An 18985-nucleotide genomic window follows, 5' to 3' on the forward strand; every position below is an offset into this window, starting at 1 on the left:
CCATTGTGGAAGAAAGTATGGTGAGTCCTCAAAGACTTCAAGACAGAATACCATTCAACCCAGCAATCCCATTACTGGGTATATACCCAAAGGAATATAAATTATTCTATTATAAAGATACATGCATGCATATGTTCACTGTAACACTATTCACAATAGCAAGGACATGGAATCAACCTAAATGACCATCAAAGATAGACTAGATAAAGAAAATGTGGTACATATATACCATGAAATACTATGCAGCCATAAAAAAGAACAAGATCATGTCCTTTGCAGGGACATGGGTGGAGCAGGAGGTCATTATTCTCAGCAAACTAACACAAGAACAGAAAACCAAATACCACGTGCTCTGTCTTATATGTGGGAGCTAAATGATGAGAACACATGGACACAGAGGGGAACAACACATACTGAGGTCTTTCAGAGGGTGGAGGGTGGGAAGAGGGAGAGGATGAGAAAAAAATAACTAACAGGTACCAGGCTTAATACCTAGGTGATAAAATAGTTTGTACAACAAACCCCCTTGACAAGTTTACCTACGTAACAAACCTGCACTTGTATCACTGAACTTAAAATAAAAGTTAAAAATAAGACACAAAGATTAAAGTTTTAAAAAATTATTTTAAGAATAAAAATCAACACAACTAAAAATATAGTTTTCTTAGTCATAAAAATTGCATGCTTTAAGACACAAAACTTTTCAAGTTAGCGAAAATTGACCACTTTATGCAAACTAGAATTAGCAAAATTAACTAAAAAAAAAAATAGTAAACCTGAATAAATCAATGTCGATTAAATAATCTGAAGTAATAGACAAATATCTCTCCCAAGAAGAAACACCCAGGCCCAGGTAGTTTTATAAATAATTTCTAATAATTCTTCAAGGAAGAAAATTTCCCTAGTTGTGCTAACTTTTCCAATGAGTGAAAAAAAGAGGGAACACTTATAAAATCTTCATACCAAAACCAAAAATGGAGAACACAAGAAAAGCACGTAGCAATCCCACTTATGAACACAGACGCATACATACCAGTAAATTTAAAAACTAGTAATATATAACAAATGCAAGATGCTTTAATATCAAGAAAAATGTATTCACATACTTTATGACCCAAATTAAGTGAGACAAATCTTATAAACATCTTAACATATATAAAAAATTAATAAATTTCAACACACATTAATGAGTATTTTTTAACCCAGCAAAATTAAGGCTAGAAGATAATAAAAGATATGTCCCAAAAACCTACAGCATCATACCTATAAGTAAAATTTAATAAGCATTTCTATTTATCAGGAAGACAAAGATGTCTGTCACTGATATGCAACATAGTATGTCTTAGCGGATGTAATGAAAGGAAAAAAAGAAAGGGAAAGAGGAAAGGAGTAAGGGAGTGAGAAAGCAAAGAGGAAGACAATTCAAGAAAAACACAAAAGAAGTAGAAAAGACTATTCAAGGTTATTATTTTAAGGAACTCTTCCTATAGAAAAACCATAAGCAAGTTAAAGAGTTGCTGGATCAAAGAGCAAAATATATAAATCAACATTGTTCCTACATACCAACAATAATTCATAACAAAATACAGATTTAAAAAGATGTAATTTGCAACAGCAAATGAAAGCCTACATGGTGTCTAGAAATAAATTTAACAAAGATGTACAAGACCTTTGTGGAAAAATTAGTAAATATCATGAAAGAAGATAAATATAGATCTAAACAGAGAGATATAGCATGGTTTAGATGTGACGATTGTATAATAAATATGATCCAAATGAAGCTTTTGTTTTTTGCTTTTGCTTTTTATTTTTTTAATTTTTCTTTTAAGACAGGGTCTTGCTGTGTTGCCCAGGCTAGCCTTGAACTCCTGGGCTAAAGCTATCCTCCCACCTCAGCCTCCCAAGTACCTAGGACTACAGGCACATTTTACTGCACCTGGCTTGTTTTTGGTTTTTTGACTGAGACAAACAGATTCTAAAATTAATAATGGAAGGTCAAATGTCTATGAAAAGCCAAGAAATATATCATATGGAAGAATTAAAGGTGAGGGCAGTATAGGAGATCTTAGTCCATTTGATACAAGATTTGTTAAACTGTAAAGTTAAAAATAGTGTTCTATTTGTTTGAGATTAGAAATGGATCAGCAGAACCAAATCGAAATCTCAGAAGTAGACACAAATTTTTTTATTTTATTTCATTTACTATCACAATGTATATGATAGAAGCACCATTACAAATCAGTGGAGAAAAGAGTATGTAACATAGGCATATTTTGGTAACTGCTTTTAAACACAAATAAGAGAATCTCACATCCCATGCAGACAAAAAAAGTGTTACACATAAATGCAAAATCTCAGCAAGAAGATCAAAAGAAAATATAAAATAGCCTTATTTCAACAAGGTAGGAAAAATATTTCTCAAAAAAGATACCAAAAAACAAAACCTGTGAATAAAAAAATTAATAAATTTGATCATATTAAAAAAAATCTATAGAAAAAGTTCATGAACAAAGTAAAACGAATATTTTCTAATATTAGAAAATATTAAACACATCTAAAAGACATTAGGACTGATATCCAGAATACATAACAACTGCCTAAAAATCAACGGGCAGAGAATATGAACAGGAATTCACAGAAGGGGAAATAGAAACAGCAAATAAACATAGGAAACAACGTCAACTTACAAAGTAAAAAGAGAAATAGAACCTAAGAGATACACATACCTATCACTCTGAAGTCAGAAAATACTAAGTGTTGATGAGGATTGCTGAGACAAGAACTCTGCTCAATGTTAAAATAATAAATAAGTATAACCACATTAGGAAAAAAATTGGTAATAGCTAATAAAGTTGAAAATGCACATAACTTACAAACCAGCAATTGCTGACTGGTTATATACCCTTGTGTATCAAACACACAGGCAAAGATGTTTAGTGCAACATTATTTGTAATAGCAAAATATTAGAATCAAACTAAATGTATATTAGTATGTATATATATAAATGAACTGTACTAGTCATACAATAGAATTCTACACTGGAGGAAAACTAATTAAAACAATCCTACTTGTATGAATGTGAATAAATCCCCTGTGGGAGAAAAAAGGTTTTAAAAATATTTAAAATATGACCATTTATTTAACTTTCTAAATACATCATTTGTGAATAAATATCTATCCAGTAAAAATGTACAAGGTGTACTGGAAGATATATCCTAAATTCTTTTTTTATTTGTATAATTTTAAGGGGTACAAGGGCAGTTTTGTTACATGGATATATTGCATAGTGGTGAAGACGGGGTTTTTAGTGTAGCTATCACCCAAATGTACATTGTACCCATTAGTAATTTCTCATTCCTCACCCCTCTCCCACCCTCCCACTTTTGGGAGTGTACAATGTCTGTGTACATATACATATTTCTTTTGTGTATATATGTATACAAGAAATACATATATATATATATATATATATACCATATTTCTTTTGTGTATATATGTATACACAAAAGTGAGAGGGTGGAAGAGGGATGAGGGATGGGTACAATGCACATTATTTGGGTGACAGTTACACTTAAAGCCCAGTATTTACCATTATGCAGTATATTCATGTAACAAAACTGCCATTGCACCCCTTAAAATTATATATGTGAGATATACATATATATCTCACATTTTCTTTATCCAATCATCCATTAATGGACACTTAGGTTGATTCCATGACTTCACTATTGTCAAGAGTGCTGTGATAAATATATGTCAGGAATCTTTTTTATATAATGATTTATTTTCCTTTGGGTAGATATCTAGTAGGGGGATTGCTGGATGAACTGGTAATTCTAATTTTATTTCTTTAAGAAGATTCCATATTGTTTTCCATAAAGGCTGTACTAATTTACATTTCTACCAATAGTGTATAACTGTTCCCTTGTTTCTGCATCCTTGCCAACATCTGTTATTTTTTGACTTTTTAATAATAGCCATTCTAACCGGTGTAAGATAATATCTCATTGTAGTTTTGATTTGCATTTCTCTGATGATTAGTGATATTGAGCATTTTTTTCATATCTTTGTTGGCCACTTGTATATCTTCTTTTGAAAAATGTCTCTTTATGTCCTTTGCCCACTCTTTATTGGGGCTTTTAGGGTTTGTCGTTCTTGTTTGAGTTACTTGTAGATTATGGATATTAGTCCCTTTTCAGATGCATAGTTCGAAAATATCTTCCCTCATTCTACAAGTTGTCTGTTCACTCTGTTGATTATTTATTTTGCTATGCAGAAGCTTTTTAGTTTAATTAAATCTCATTTGCCTATTTTGTTTTGGTTGCTTGTGTTTTTAAGGTCTTAGTCATAAATTCTTTGCCTGGGCCAATGTCCAGAAAAATTTTTCCTAGGTTTTATTCTAGGATTTTTATAGCTTCAGGTCTTACACTTAAGTCTTGAATTCATCTTGGGTTGATTTTTTTGTATGGTGAGAGATATGGGTCCAACTTCACTCTTCTAGTATGGCTAGCCAATTTTCCCGGCACCGTTTACTGATTAAGGACCTTTTCCCTATATAGGTTTTTGTTGACTTTATTAAAGATAAGTTGGCTGTAGGTATGTGGGTTTATTTCTGGATTCTCTATTCTGTTCCATTATCTATGTGTCTATTTTTATACCAGTACCATGCTATTTCAGTTACTTAGCCTTGCATTAAGTCTATAATTTGAAGTCAGGTAATGTGATGTCTCCTGCTTTGTTCCTTTTGCTTAGGATTCCTTTGGATATTCGAGCTCTTTTTTGTTTCCATATGAGTTTTTAGAATTATTTTTTCTACTTCTGTGAAAAATGACATTGGTATTTTGACAGGAATTGCATTAAATCTGTAGACTGCTTTAAGAATCAACATTGAGGGTCGGGCGTGGTGGCTCACGCTTGTAATCCCAGCACTTTGGGAGGCCGAGGCGGGTGGATCACGAGGTCAGGAGGTCGAGACCAAAGTGAAACCCCGTCTCTACTAAAAATACAAAAAATTAGACGGGCGTGGTGGCGGGCGCCTGTAGTCCCAGCCACTCGGAGAGGCTGAGGCAGGAGAATGGCGTGAACCTGGGAGGCGGAGCTTGCACTGAGCTGAGACTGCGCCACTGCACTCCAGCCTGGGCGACAGAGCAAGACTCCGTCTCAAAAAAAAAAAAAAAAAAAAAAAGAATCAACATTGAATCAAAAGAATCAGTATTTCAACAATATTGATTCTTCCGATTTCATGAGCATGGGATACTTACTCATTTGTCTGTGTCATCTACGATTTCTTTCATCAGTGTTTCACCATTTTCCTTATTTTTCACTTCCTTGGTTAAATATATTCCTAGGTATTTTATTATTTTTGTAGCTATTGTAAATGGGACTGATTTCTTGATATGGTTCTCAGTTTATTTTTGGTATATAGAAATGCTACTGATTTTTGTACACTGATTTCACATCTTGAAACTTTACTGAATTCATTTATCAAATGTTAAGAGTCTTTTGGAGAAGGCTCTAGGGTTTTCTATGCACAATTTCATATCGGCAACCAGAGATAATTTGAAATCCTCTTTTCCAATTCAGATGTATTCTTTCTGTCTCTTGCCTGATTGCTCTGGCTAGAACTTTCCATACTATGTTGAATAGGAGTGGTAAAATTGAACATCTGTCTTATTCCACTTCTTGTGGTGGGCGGGGATATTTTAACTTTTCTCCATTCTGTATATTGTTGGCTGTGGGTTTATTGCCTATGGCTTTTATCATTTTGAGGTATGTGTTCCTTCTATGCCTAGTTTTTGAGGGTTCTTATCCTGAAGGGATGCTAAATTTTATCAAATGCTGCTTCTGCATCTATTGAGATGATCATATAGTTTTTTGTTTTTAATTTTGTTTATGCAATGAATCACACTTATTGATTTGTATATGTTGAACCCTCCTTGCATTTCTGGAATAAAACCCACTTGATTGTGGTGTATTACGTTTTTGAGGTGCTCATGGATTCAGTTTTCTAGTATTTTGTGGGAGATTTTTCCATCTGTGTTCATCAGAGATATTGTTCTGTAGTTTTCTTTTTGTGTTATATCCTTGTCTGGCTTTGCTATCAGGGTGACACTGACTTTGTAAAATGAGTTAGGGAGGATTTCCTCCTTTTCAATACATGGGAATAATTTCAGGAGAATTGGTACAAGTTCTTCTTTGTATTTTTGGTAGAATTTGGCTATGAATCCATCTGGTCCTAGGCTTTTTTTTCTTAGGAGATTTTTTATTACTGATTCAATCTCACTACTTGTTATTGGTCTGTTTAGGATTTCTGTTTCTTCGTGGTTCAATCTGGAAATAATATGTTTCCAGGAATTTATCCATTTCCTCTAGGTTTTCTAAGTGTGTGGGCATATCGTCATTCATAGCAGTCTCTGATAATCTTTTGTATTTTTATGACATCAGTCATAAGTGTGTCTTTTTTCATTTCTGATTCTTTATTTGGATTTTCTCTGTTTTTCTTGGTAAGTCTAGTGAGTGGTTTATCAATTTTCTTTGTCCTTTCAAAAAAACAACTTTTCATTTCATTGATTTTTTTGTACTTTTTTTACTTCAATTTTATATAGTTCTACTCTGATCTTTGTTCTTTCTTTCCTTTTGCTAGCTTTGGGTTTGGTTTGCTCTGGTTTCTCTAGACTCATAAGGTGTAACAGTAGGTTACTAATTTGTGGTGTTTCTTTTTATGTTTGCATTTAACACTATAATCTTCCCTCTTAACACTGTTTTTGCTGTGTCCCAGAGGTTCTGGTATGTTGTGTCCCCATTTTTATTCATTTCAAAAATAAAATTAATTTTTATCTTAATTTTGCATTCTTCAGGAGCCTGTTGTTTAATCTCCATGTATTTGTAAAGTTTTAAGAGCACCTATCGTTATTGACTTCTCTTTTAATCCAATATGGGTTAAGAAGATATGTTATAATTTTGATTTTCAAAAATTTATTGAAACTTCTTCTCTGATCTGACATAAAATCTATCTTGGAAATGTTCCATGTGCTGATGAGAAAAAATGTATATATTCTGCAGTTATTGAATAGAATATTCTATTAGGTCCATTTGGTCTAAAGTCCAATTTAAGTCCAGTGTTTCTTTGCTGATTTTCTGTGTCAATGATCTGTCTAGTGTTGTTAGTGGGGTGTTGAAGTCCCCCACTATTATCAAATTGTAAGAAGGGTATTGAAGTGTCCTACTATTATTATATCGCTATCAATTTATCATTTCAGATCTGTCAATATTTGCTATATACATTTAAGGACTCAAATGTTGGGTGCATATATTACAATGGTTATATCTTCCTACTGAATTGACCCTTTCATCATTGTGAAGTAACCTTTTTGTCTCTAAAGATAGTTTTTTTACTAAAGCGTACTTTTCTAACATAACTACAGCTATTCCTTTTTTATTTCATTTACAATTTGCATGGAATATCCTTTTCCATCTTTTCACTTTTAGCATGTGTATCCTTGAATCTAAAGTGAGTTTCTTATAACAGCATGCAGTTGGATGTTGTTTTTAATCTAGTCAGCACTCTGTTATCTTTTTAATTGTAGAGCTTATTTCATATACATCTTTAATAATTATTAATAAAGATTTACTATTGCTATTTTCTTAGCTATTTATTAACTATTTGTCTTGTAGTTCTTTTGTCCCTCCTTTTCTCTTGCTGTCTTTTGTGTTTTTTTGTATTGACAGTTTTGATTACTTTCTCTTTATCTGTTGTGTAACTTTTATAAGTATTTTCCTTGTGGTTACCAAGGGGCTTACATAAAATATTTTATAATAGTCTATTTTAGGCTGATAACAACTTAACTTCCCTTGCATTCAAGTACTCTCCAATTTACCTCTCCTCCTCTATATTATATGCTATTGATGTAAAATTTACATGTATTTATATTACATATGCATTAACATACTTTAGTTATCATTGTCTTTAATACTTTCACCTTTTTCTTTAATAAAAATTACTTAAAACAATTAGGATTATTTTTCTAAATTCTTTTATGAATTTGTTTTATTTTTATTTTTTACTTTTAGGTTTGGGAATACATGTGCAGGTGTGTGATACAGATAAACTCATGTCATGGGAGTATGCTGTACAGATTATTTTTTGTCACCCAGGCACTAAGTCTAGTACCCAGTGGTTATTTTTTCTGTTCCTCTACCTCCTCCCCACCTCCAGCCTCAAGTAGGCCCCAGTGTCTGTTGTTCCCTTCTTTGTGTTCATGAGTTCTCATCACTTAGCTCCCACTTATACGTGAATTTGGTTTTCTGTTCCTGCATTTGTTTGCTAAGAATAATGGCCTCCAGCTACAATTTACCTCTCCTCCCCTCACAATGTATGCTATTGATGTCAAATTTTACATATATTTGTTATGTATACATTAGCATAATTTAGTTACCATTGTCTTTAATACTTTTTAACTTTTATAGTAGAATTAAAAGTGATTTACTCATCACTATTATAGTAATGTACTACTCTCTTTTGATCTATATATTTACCCTTACCAACAAGTTTCATACTTTCCAACACTCTTGTGTTTCTGTTTAGCATCCTTTCATGTCAACTTAAAAATTCTCTTTAGCAATTTGGTCACGACAGTGACAGAAATCGCTGGATAAGTGAAGTGCCACTGGGTTCTTTGCCCTTCCTTCACACCTTGGGATAAATCTGTATCAAGACGGTTCTTTTCTAGATTTCCTCTACCTTTCTGCGCTTACCTTTCTGCTCTGAGAAGCACAGCTACCTGCCTTCACTGAAATATACTTCAGGCTGAGAGATTTGGGGTGGGATAGCAGGTCAGTTCATCTTCTGCAGGAAGGTGCAGCTTTTCCATATCAGCTCAACCATGCCGCCAGTCCATTCTTAAGGAACTGCTGACCAGGACTGATGATGCACTTTAGCTTTGAGTTGGGGGTTACTCTACCAACAAACAGTCTGTTGGGAAAAAAACAGTCCCAGGAATGAACAGATCAGAATGTTCACACTGGTTAATCTTTTTCTAACAATGAGGATGAAGGTAGCAGAAGCTGGTATGTTTCCAGATGGTTCTTCTAATCAAACTAATTTTTCACTGTTGACAAGTGAGGCAAGGGTTGTACTGGACTGAAGACTGAGGCTTGGCCATCTAGCATTCCACACAAAATTGTTTCCCATAAGCATTCCTTTTATTCTCTATCCTATCCTAGGTCTGCCTCAACCATGAGATAGGAGAGCCTCTGGTACTAGCTGCTGTAGCAGTGGCCTTCGTCCAGGGCAGTTAAAGGAGTTTTGGACCCTTTCTTTCTCTGGGATCCCTGCCCAGCACCTTCCTACAGAGATGACTTTAGAAGGAAAAAAAAAAAAAAAAGGAAAACAACACCCCATTCCAAGGAGTCTGGCATTCCTGAATCCTCCTTCCCTGCTAGGTGCCTGTCACCTGTCTTTACTGCCTCCTTTTCCCTGTCATGTTCATCAGCTTATGGCTTCTGTCCAAGCACCTGAACAGAAGACTAAAACCTCTACTGCAGGCTGGTTTTAGGTCTTGATTTATGTCAGAATCTCGCACAGCACTGCTAATGTAAATTTCAGTTTTTTCCCTCTAAGACAAACACCAAAATATCCAACTTTTTTTGGTGGGAAGAGAGATTGTCCTGTGATTTCTACCCATTTCCTGAGGCCTGTGGAAATAAACTTTATATACTTAAAGTTATACAGAAAATAGAATAAACTTAACACCAAACTTGAAAAAACAATTCCCTTTAGCATTTCTTGTAAAACAAGTCTAGTGGTGATAAACTCCCTTGGCTTTTATTTGCCTGAAAAAGTCCTTATCTCCCCTTCATTTTGGTAGGATGGGTTTGCTCATATGGTATTTGGGGGTGACCATTTTTTTCTTTTAGCATTTTGAGTATATTACCCTACTCCCTTCTGACCTGCAAGATTTTTGCTAAAAAAATTTATTTACTTATTTAATTTAATAAATCTGCTGACTGTCTTATGAAGTTCCCATGTACACAAGTTGCTTTTCTCTAGCTGCTTTCAAAATTCTCTAACATTTGACCATTTGTATATGTTGTGCCTCTTTGCATTCATTTTATTTGGTGTCCTTTGGGCTCCCTAGAGCTGGATTACTATTTTCTTCCCTAGGTTTTGAAATTTTTCAGCCATTATTTCTTTGAATAAGCTTTCTATCCCTTTCTCTTTCTCTTCTCTCCTTCTTTAATTCAAATAATGTATACATTGTTCTGCTGAGTGGTATCCATAAGTCCCTTAAGTGATCTTCATAGTTTTTTCATTGTTCTGCTGAGTGGTATCCATAAGTCCCTTAAGTGGTCTTCATAGTTTTTTCATTCTTTTTTTTTTTTTTTTGGCTCCTTTGATTGGAAAATTTCCAATTACCTGTCTTCAAATTCACTGATCATTTCTTCTGCTCTCTCTAGTCTGCTATTGAACCTCTCCACTGAATTTTTCAAATCAGTTGCTGGATTCTTCAGCTCTATCACTTCTGTCTGACTTTTTTCTATCTGTTGAAATTCTCACATTGTTCATACAATGCCCTCCTGACCTCAGCAAGGATCCTTATGGCCATTATTTTGGATTCTTTGTTAGATAAATTACTTATCTAAATTTCATGAGGGCCAGTTTCTAGAGCCTTGTTATTTCATTTGGAACATATTTCCCTATTTCTTCATCTTCCTTGACTCTCTTTATTGCTTTTGGCATATTAGATAAGACTGTAACTCTTCCAGTGTCGTCAGACTGGCCATGCGTAGGAGATGAACCTAACCAATCAGCCTGGCCAGAGATTCTGGGTGCCTCTGAAACCACTGAGCTTCTCCAAAATCTTATCTTTGCTCTTACTGTCCCCCAGGAGATTAGGGTGTGCCAAGCCCATTCAGTGCCCCTAGAAAGTCAGTATGGAATTAAGCCCTTCAAGATGCGGCCAGAAAAGTTTAGGAGTTAGACATGTGTTCCAGTTCCTTTTCTCCTCAGGGAGAAACCAGTAGCTAATTTTATCTCACTCACTGGGCTCTAAGATGGAGAGAGGATCAGTGGCAAATATCGCCACTCTCATTCAGACCACACACTCTTTCAACCCACTGCTTTGCTTTTTGTCACCCCTGGCTTCCATCTGCTCTCAGAGACAGGTGGAATAGCTGGAGTCTTGGTTCTACCTCTTGAGTGAACCATAAGGAGGAGCTACAGGAATTTCCCACACACCCATTTAGTCTCCAAGAGAAATACAAATAGCCTGCTTCATCAGCTGCCAGATGCAAGCTAATTAAAGGCCTGACCCACAGGCGGCAGCTGGGAATGTTGGGACATTAGGTGTGTAGTCAAACCCCTTCCAGGGAGAAATTGGGAGCTAGCTGTTGTAGCCTTCTTGGTCTGCACTGAGCCAGAAGGAGTAGCCACTAGAAATGTTCACACATCCATTTCAATCCACCTCTTCGTTCTATGTGGTCTCACGGAACTCCCAAATGCCAAGAACCATTCAGCCCCAGAGCTAGGTGATTCAAGTAGCCAATCCCTCAAGTAGGAGCTTTAAAAGGTGCATGCTTATGTGTGGATAAACTGACAAGGAGAAGCTGGAGACCTGATTTTATCACTGAAGCAGGACAGGGATAAAAAGCACGAGGAGAGCCCATACACTCATTTAAACTTCCCTAGAGGTCTCCTAACTACCTGTTTCATCATCTCCCAGATGCAGGCAAGTTAGAAGCCTGACCCACAGGCAGCAGCTTGGAAAGTGTGCAGGCAAATCCCTTCCAGGGAGAAACTGGAATCTAGGAGTTTCTGCCTATTCACTCTGCATTAAATTCATGGGATAGCTGCTGGAAGTGCTCATGCACCTGTTTAAATCCACATCTTTATTCTCTGTGGTCCTAGAGGACTCACAAGTGTAGAGGCCTATCAGTTCCCACAGCTAGATGATTTAGAAGCCAATCCCTCATGTAGGAGCTATAAAAGTTGGAGCACTCAATATGTGAACAAACTCCTTTGAAAGACAAGCTGAAGACCTGGTTTTATTGCTAGAGCCAGCCAAAAGGAAAAGGTAGGTCTTGTATTTTTAGAAATAACCAAAGGAAACTTCTGTATTTAAATACAACAATTTTTATATTATTATTCATATTTTTCTGCATTGCAAACTTTTCAAGAATTTATTCTGAGATTTTTTAAATGTTAATAAAGTATAGATTAAACATGAGCTAAAAAATAAATGGATACATAAATGTAGATGACAACATTTTTTCTGATAAAAAGAAAACTCTCACAGAGATTATAGAGCCCGGAGACAGTATTTTTCAACTAAACGTAGTATTAAGGTCACCAGAAGAACTCTAAAACCATACAAGTGACTACCAACCCTACTGACTCAGATGCTAGGGACAAAAGTATGGTTTTCTTAAGTGTAATTCTAGTGCACATAAATATTCTGGGGAATGTACAGACCAAGGGGGCAGAAGGCATAACTCTCCAGGTTGGAAAGGATGAAGCAAGGTATTATAATCTGCCCCAGATTCTCTTGTCTTTCTCTTTTAATCTACAAGATAAAATAGGAAAAAGAATTTACAGAGGAACTCCAGGTTTTCAAGAATAATAAGACACTATCCTGGATTAGAATTCATATAATTAGAGAAAGTAGCAAAGCAACTAATCCTAACTGAAGAACAAAGTTTATCTTAAATTAGAAAGAGCAGTTAATGTTATATGTAGGCTTTTTGATGTAGAAAACAAAAGAAAGTACACATAAAAAATTTTGAGAGATCTTGGTAGGTTCCCTGCTGCAGTGCTCATCCTGTGCTCTCTTGTTCCCTGGGCTGTCTCCTCTGCTTGCTTTCTGGCTCTACCATACCCTGCTCCGAAGAGACACCTGCCATTTCCCTCAAGAAGCCGGCAAGCCTGCGGAGGAAAGTGGCATGCAGCCCCACTTTGCCTGGCTCCCTGAGCACACCGCAGACTCAACTCAGGGATCCACAGGGACCACAGACTATGACCTGTACAGTGCCTATTATTATACAATACTACCTATGGACAAAGTTCTTGTGAAAACAGACATCCAGATATGTCTTGCATCTGGATGTTATGGAATAGTTGCTCTATGGTCTGGCTTGGCTGCAAAACACTTTATAGATGTAGGAGCTGGTGTCACATAAAGATTATAGAGGAAATTTTGGTGATATACTGTTTAATTTTGGCAAAGAAAAGTTTGAAGTCAAAAAAATGATTGGATTGCACAGCTCATTTATGAATGAATTTTTTATACATAAAGAGATATTCAAGACTTGGATGATACTGAACGGGGTTCAGGAGATTTTTGTTTCACTGGAAAAAATCAAAATTTATGCTAAGAATAAATAGTAAATGAAAAAATTATACCTTTTTCTTAAAAAGAGTTTTTGCTTAAAAAGAAAAACAAAAAAACTTAACTCCTTTTTCCTTTAAAGCAGAATTTGTCAAAATTATAATTAGTTAAATAATGCTAAATAAGAACTAAATTTGTAGGGTAGAAGGGTCTCTAATGAACACTTGACTTGAAGTTTTAGAATAAAATGTAGCTGGGTCAGAATATCAAGCCCATTGTTTACTACCTGTAAAACTTTGGTTGAATTACTTAACCTGTGTGAGCTTGAGCTTCCTCAGCTTCATAATAAAAGTAAACACTAAGGATAACACTAAACATTTTATTATACCAGAAAGCAAGGAAGGAATCAAAGATTGCTTGGTTTATGTAAAAAGAACCCACGAGCTAAATCAAAAGGCTCCCAACTATCAAAAATAGAACATATTGAGCAGCAGTAAGAATACTTATTGAAACACATATATTTAACTCTATGAATCCATAATGATAGTTTTTAAAAAATAAATGACCACCATTGGAGGATTCTAAGCAACCACTGATCTTTTGAAAAGCAATAAATTTTAAAAATCAACCATTTATCTTGCCTTTTCTATATGTACTATACCACAGTTCCAACAGTAAACAGTTTTATTTCAACTAATAAGACTAAAATTTATAGGCTATGACCATTCTTCAACTCCTAATAAATAGTTAGGTCTAGATTTTGATCATCAATGGCCACCAATATTACAAAGAGAGAGAAAACAAACATTTATCTGCCTCCTGATTTTTTTAGTACACAATACCATCTATGAAGCAGTCTTGCTGAAAGGATTGAGCATCAATCTGATTATGCCTCTAGTCTAACAAATTTATAGAAAATACAAAAGACAAAGAAACATACTAAAAGACACCATTGGGAAATACTCAGAAAAGCCAGACTAGGAAATTCAAGAGAATAATAAACTTATTTCGATAAATATAATATAATGAAGAGATAGAGAGGAAGCATATGTATTTTTACAAATTAAGAACTATATCAACCAATTACAATGTATGGATCTTATTTGCATTCTGATTAAAACAAAATTTATTAAAAATGTGAGGCAATTGGGAAAATTTGAACACAAAGAAGCTAGTTGAGGATATTAAACTATTTTCATTTTGTAAGTATGATATTAGCATTGTGATTATGTTTGGGGTATACATATTAAAATGTTTACAGATTAAAATATATATCTGGTATTTACATCAAAATAATTGAAGAAGGAAAGTAGAGAGAAAACATGACTGACCATGAATTGAAAATTATTAAAGCTGAGTGATGGGCACATGAGGATTCATTATAATAGTTTCTCCACTTTTGTGTTTGTTTTGCATTATTCATATTAAGTTTTTTATTTTTTTAAAAAAAGGGGTTCTGGCCCTCTCTCTTCCTGAATCCTTGCTTATACTGGCCAGGCTGCTTTTCAGTGAGAAGGCATCTGTCAGAGAGCTCATTACAGCCTCTGATCATACTCGGAGGGGATGAGGAACATTGAATCCAAGGGAGAGCCTGAATTCCTACAAAAGCTTATCTCTAAGGTTTCCACCTTGAGCTAGATCTGCTAAAAGACAATCATCAAAAAAGTGAGGCTAATAAAAGAGAAAAATCATACCAATGTTTTTAACAAAAAGGAGGCCGGGCGCGGTGGCTCATGCCTGTAATCCCAGCACTTTGGGAGGCCGAGGCAGGTGGATCACGAGGTCAGGAGATCAAGACCATCCTGGCTAATACGGTGAAACCCCATCTCTACTAAAAATACAAAAAATTAGCCATGCATGGTGGCAGATGCCTGTAGTCCCAGCTACTCGGGAGGCTGAGGCAGGAGAATGGCGTGAACCTGGGAGGCGGAGCTTGCAGTGAGCCAAGATCATGCCACTACACTCCAGCCCAGGCGACAGAGCAAGACTCTGTCTCAAAAAAAAAAAAAAGGAGAAAAAAGTGATGTCAGCAAGATGGCAGAATAGGAATTCTCTGTCTTCACTCCCCCTCAACAGAAATCTAAACAATTACTGAATCCTGTTCACATCTTTGCCTAACTAATGAGAGAGCCCACCTTAGGTTTCTAGCTAGAAATGCCAAAGGAAGTTAGTTCCCTAATCTGCCAAAGTTAAAATTCTATCAAAGTTAAAGATGATCCTAACAAAACTGAAGTACCTACCTGATCGTCTATACCGATGCTACCTTACCAATATTTGCAAAATTTTTTTCTAGCACAGAAGAAAAACAATCACTAAATGAAGGTTTTTATGGTTTGAATATGTCCTTCCAATTTTTTCTGCTGAAAATTTAATCCCCACATTCATATGTTGATGGCATTGGGAAATGGGGCTTTAGGGAGGTAATTAGGATTAGATAAAGTCATCAAGGTGGGAACCCCATGATAGAACTAGTGGCTTTATAGGAAGGAAGACAGACCTGAGCTGACATGCTCCCTTGCTCTCATCATGTGATACTTTCCACCATATTATTATATAACACAAACACCTCGCCAGATGCTTGTGCTATGCTCTTCGACTTCCCAGTCTCCAGAATCATGAGCCAAATAAACTTATTTTCTTTATAAGCTACCCAGTTTGTAATAATCAGTTATAGCAATGGGAAACAAACTAAGACAAAGATTTTGGAGGTTCTGCATATTGTCAAGGAGAAGAAGAGAGGACATATTGCTTGAGAGCATCATAGAGGAACAGAAGCTCTGGCCAATATATATAAATAGGAAACACGCTGGGCGCAGTGGCTCACGCCTCACTTTGGGAGACAGGTGGATCCCCTGAGGTCAGAATTTCCACACCAGCCTGACCAACATGGTGAAACGCTGTCTCTACTAAAAACACAAAATTAGCCAGGTGTGGTGGTGCATGCCTGTAATCCCAGCTACTCAGGAGGCTGAGGCAGGAGAATCATTTGAACCCAGGAGGCGGAGGTTGAAGTGAGCTGAGATTGCATCATTGCACTCCAGCCTTGGCCACAAGAGCAAAACTCTGTCTCAAAAAAAAAAAAAAGGAAACAAATTCACATTCAACTATAAAACCTATTATCTCCCAAAAATTTCTCAAGTAGGGAAAAAGGATATGATAGAGATTGAATCTCTCACATCTCCGTATACATCTAGACATTAACAGTCAATATGCTCCAGGATTTTCTTTTCAAGATTTGTATAAGCAGATGGCCCTAGAAAGATGAAGACAGTAACTTATGGCACATATTTATTTATGTTCTCAGATAGTAAATATAGAGACACCACCTCCCCCAAAAGCATTTAAGGATAATGAAAGTAGAAATACCTACCTCCACTTCCAAGGGTAGAAGTGCTACATTCCAGGTTAATAAAGATAGTATGTCATTCTCTGGAAGTAAGGATGGGCAGGTTTGCCAGCAGCTCTCATATAAAACGAGAGTCAGGGGTACAAAAAAGAGCTAGTACCATTTCTACTGAAACTATTCCAAAAATTGAAAAGGAGGGACTCCTACCTGACTCATTGTATGAGGCCACCATCATCCTGACACCAAAACCTGGCAGAGATACAACACAATATTCTTGATGAACATCAATGCAAAAATTCCTCGAAAAAATACTAGCAAACCAAATCCAGCAGCACATCAAAAAGCTTATCGACCACAATCAAGTTGGCTTCATCCTCAGGTTGCAAGGTTAATGCAACATATACAAATCAATAAATGTGATTTATCACACAAACAGAATTAAAGGCAAAAACCACATGATTATCTCAACAGACGCAAAAAGGGCCTTCAATAAAATTCAACATCCTTCATGTTAAAGCCTCTCAATAAACTACATATTGAAGGAACATACCTCAAAATAATAAGAGAAATATATGACAAACCCATAGCAAATATCATACTGAATGGGCAAAAGTTGGAGGCATTCCCCTTGAAAACTGGCAGAAGACAATGATGCCCTCTCTCACCACTCCTATTCAAATAGTATTAGAAGTTCTGGCCAGGGCAATCTGGCAAGAGAAAGAAATAAAGGGTATTCAAATAGGGAGAGAGGATGTCAAATTATCTTTGCAGATGACATAATCCTATATCTAGAAAAACCCATCATCTCAGCCCAAAACCTTCTTAAGCTGATAAGCAACTTCAGCAAAGTCTCACGATACAAAATCAATGTGCAAAATTCACTAGCATTCCTAGAAACCAACAACAGGCAAGCAGAGAGCCAAATCATGATTGAACTCCCAATCACAATTGCTACAAAAAGAATAAAATACCTAGGAATACAGCTAAGAGAAGTAAAGGACCTCTTCAAGGAGAACTACAAACCACTGCTCAAGGAAATCAGAGATGACACAAACAAATGGAAAAAATTCCATGCTCATGGATAGGAAGAATCAATTTCATGAAAACATCCATACTGCCCAAAGTAATTTATGGATTCAATGCTATTCCCATTAAACTACGATTTACATGTTTAGGGGCTCTCTGGGTCCAAACTCAAACAATGAACTCTAGAAGTTCTTCTAATTCTTCACAGAATTAGAAGAAACTATTTCAAAATTCATATGGAACCAAAAAAAAAAACCCAAATAGCCAAAGAAATTCTAAGTAAAAAGAACAAAGCTGGAGGCATCATGCTACCTGACTTCAAACTATACTACAAGACTACAATAACCAAAACAGCATGGTACTGGTACAAAAACAGACTCATAGACAAATGGAACATAACAGAGAAGTCAGAAATAAGACTGCATACCTACAACTATCTGATGTTCAACAAAACTGACAAAAACAAGCAATGGGGGAAATGATTCCCTATTTAATAAATGGTGCTGGGAGAACTGGCTAGCTATATACAGAAAATTGAAACTGGGCCCTTTCCTTACACCTTATACAAAAATTAACTCAAGATGGATTAAAGATTTACATGAAAACCCAAAACTATAAAAATCCTAGAAGAAAATCTAGGCAATACCATTCAGGACATAGGCACAGGCAGATTTCATGATGAAAATGCCAAAAGCAATTGAGACAAAATCAAAAATCGACAAATGGGATCTAATTAAACTACAGAGCTTCTGCACAGCAAAGGAAACTATCATCAGAGTGAATAGACAACCTACAGAATGGGAGAAAAATTTTGCAATCTATCGATCTGACAAAGGTCTGATATTCAGTGACTACAAGAAACTTAAATTTACAAGAACAAAACAACCCCATTAAAAAGTGGGCAAAGGACCTAAACAGACACTTCTCAAAGGAAGACATTCATGTAGTCAACAAACATATGAAAAAAAAGCTCAACATCACTAATCATTAGAGAAATGCAAATCAAAACCACAGTGAGATACTATCTCATGCCAGTCAGAATGGCAATCATTAAAAAGTCAAAAAACAACAGAGGCTGGCAAGGTTGTGGAGAGAAAAGAATACTTATACACTGTTGGTGGGAGTGTAAACTAGTTCAACCATTGTGGAAAACAGAGTGGCAATTCCTCAAAGATCTAGAGGCAGAAATACCATTTGACCCAGCAATCCCATTACTGGGTACATACCCAAAGGAATGTAAATCATTCTATTACAAAGATACATGCACGTGTATGTTCACTGCAGCACTAT

At 35.7% G+C, this 18985-nt stretch overlaps 1 protein-coding gene and 1 pseudogene across 1 annotated transcript in view; one reads left to right on the top strand and one right to left on the bottom strand.

Annotated features, from left to right (window-relative positions):
• STPG2 (sperm tail PG-rich repeat containing 2) overlaps positions 1-18985 on the bottom strand; it is a 931943-nt gene that overhangs the window by 839520 nt on the left and 73438 nt on the right. The window lies entirely within an intron of this gene.
• LOC115836748 lies at positions 12415-13369 on the top strand (annotated as a pseudogene).

The sequence above is a fragment of the Nomascus leucogenys genome, chromosome 9, assembly GCF_006542625.1.
Source record: "Nomascus leucogenys isolate Asia chromosome 9, Asia_NLE_v1, whole genome shotgun sequence".
In the NCBI taxonomy this organism is placed as follows: domain Eukaryota; kingdom Metazoa; phylum Chordata; class Mammalia; order Primates; family Hylobatidae; genus Nomascus; species Nomascus leucogenys.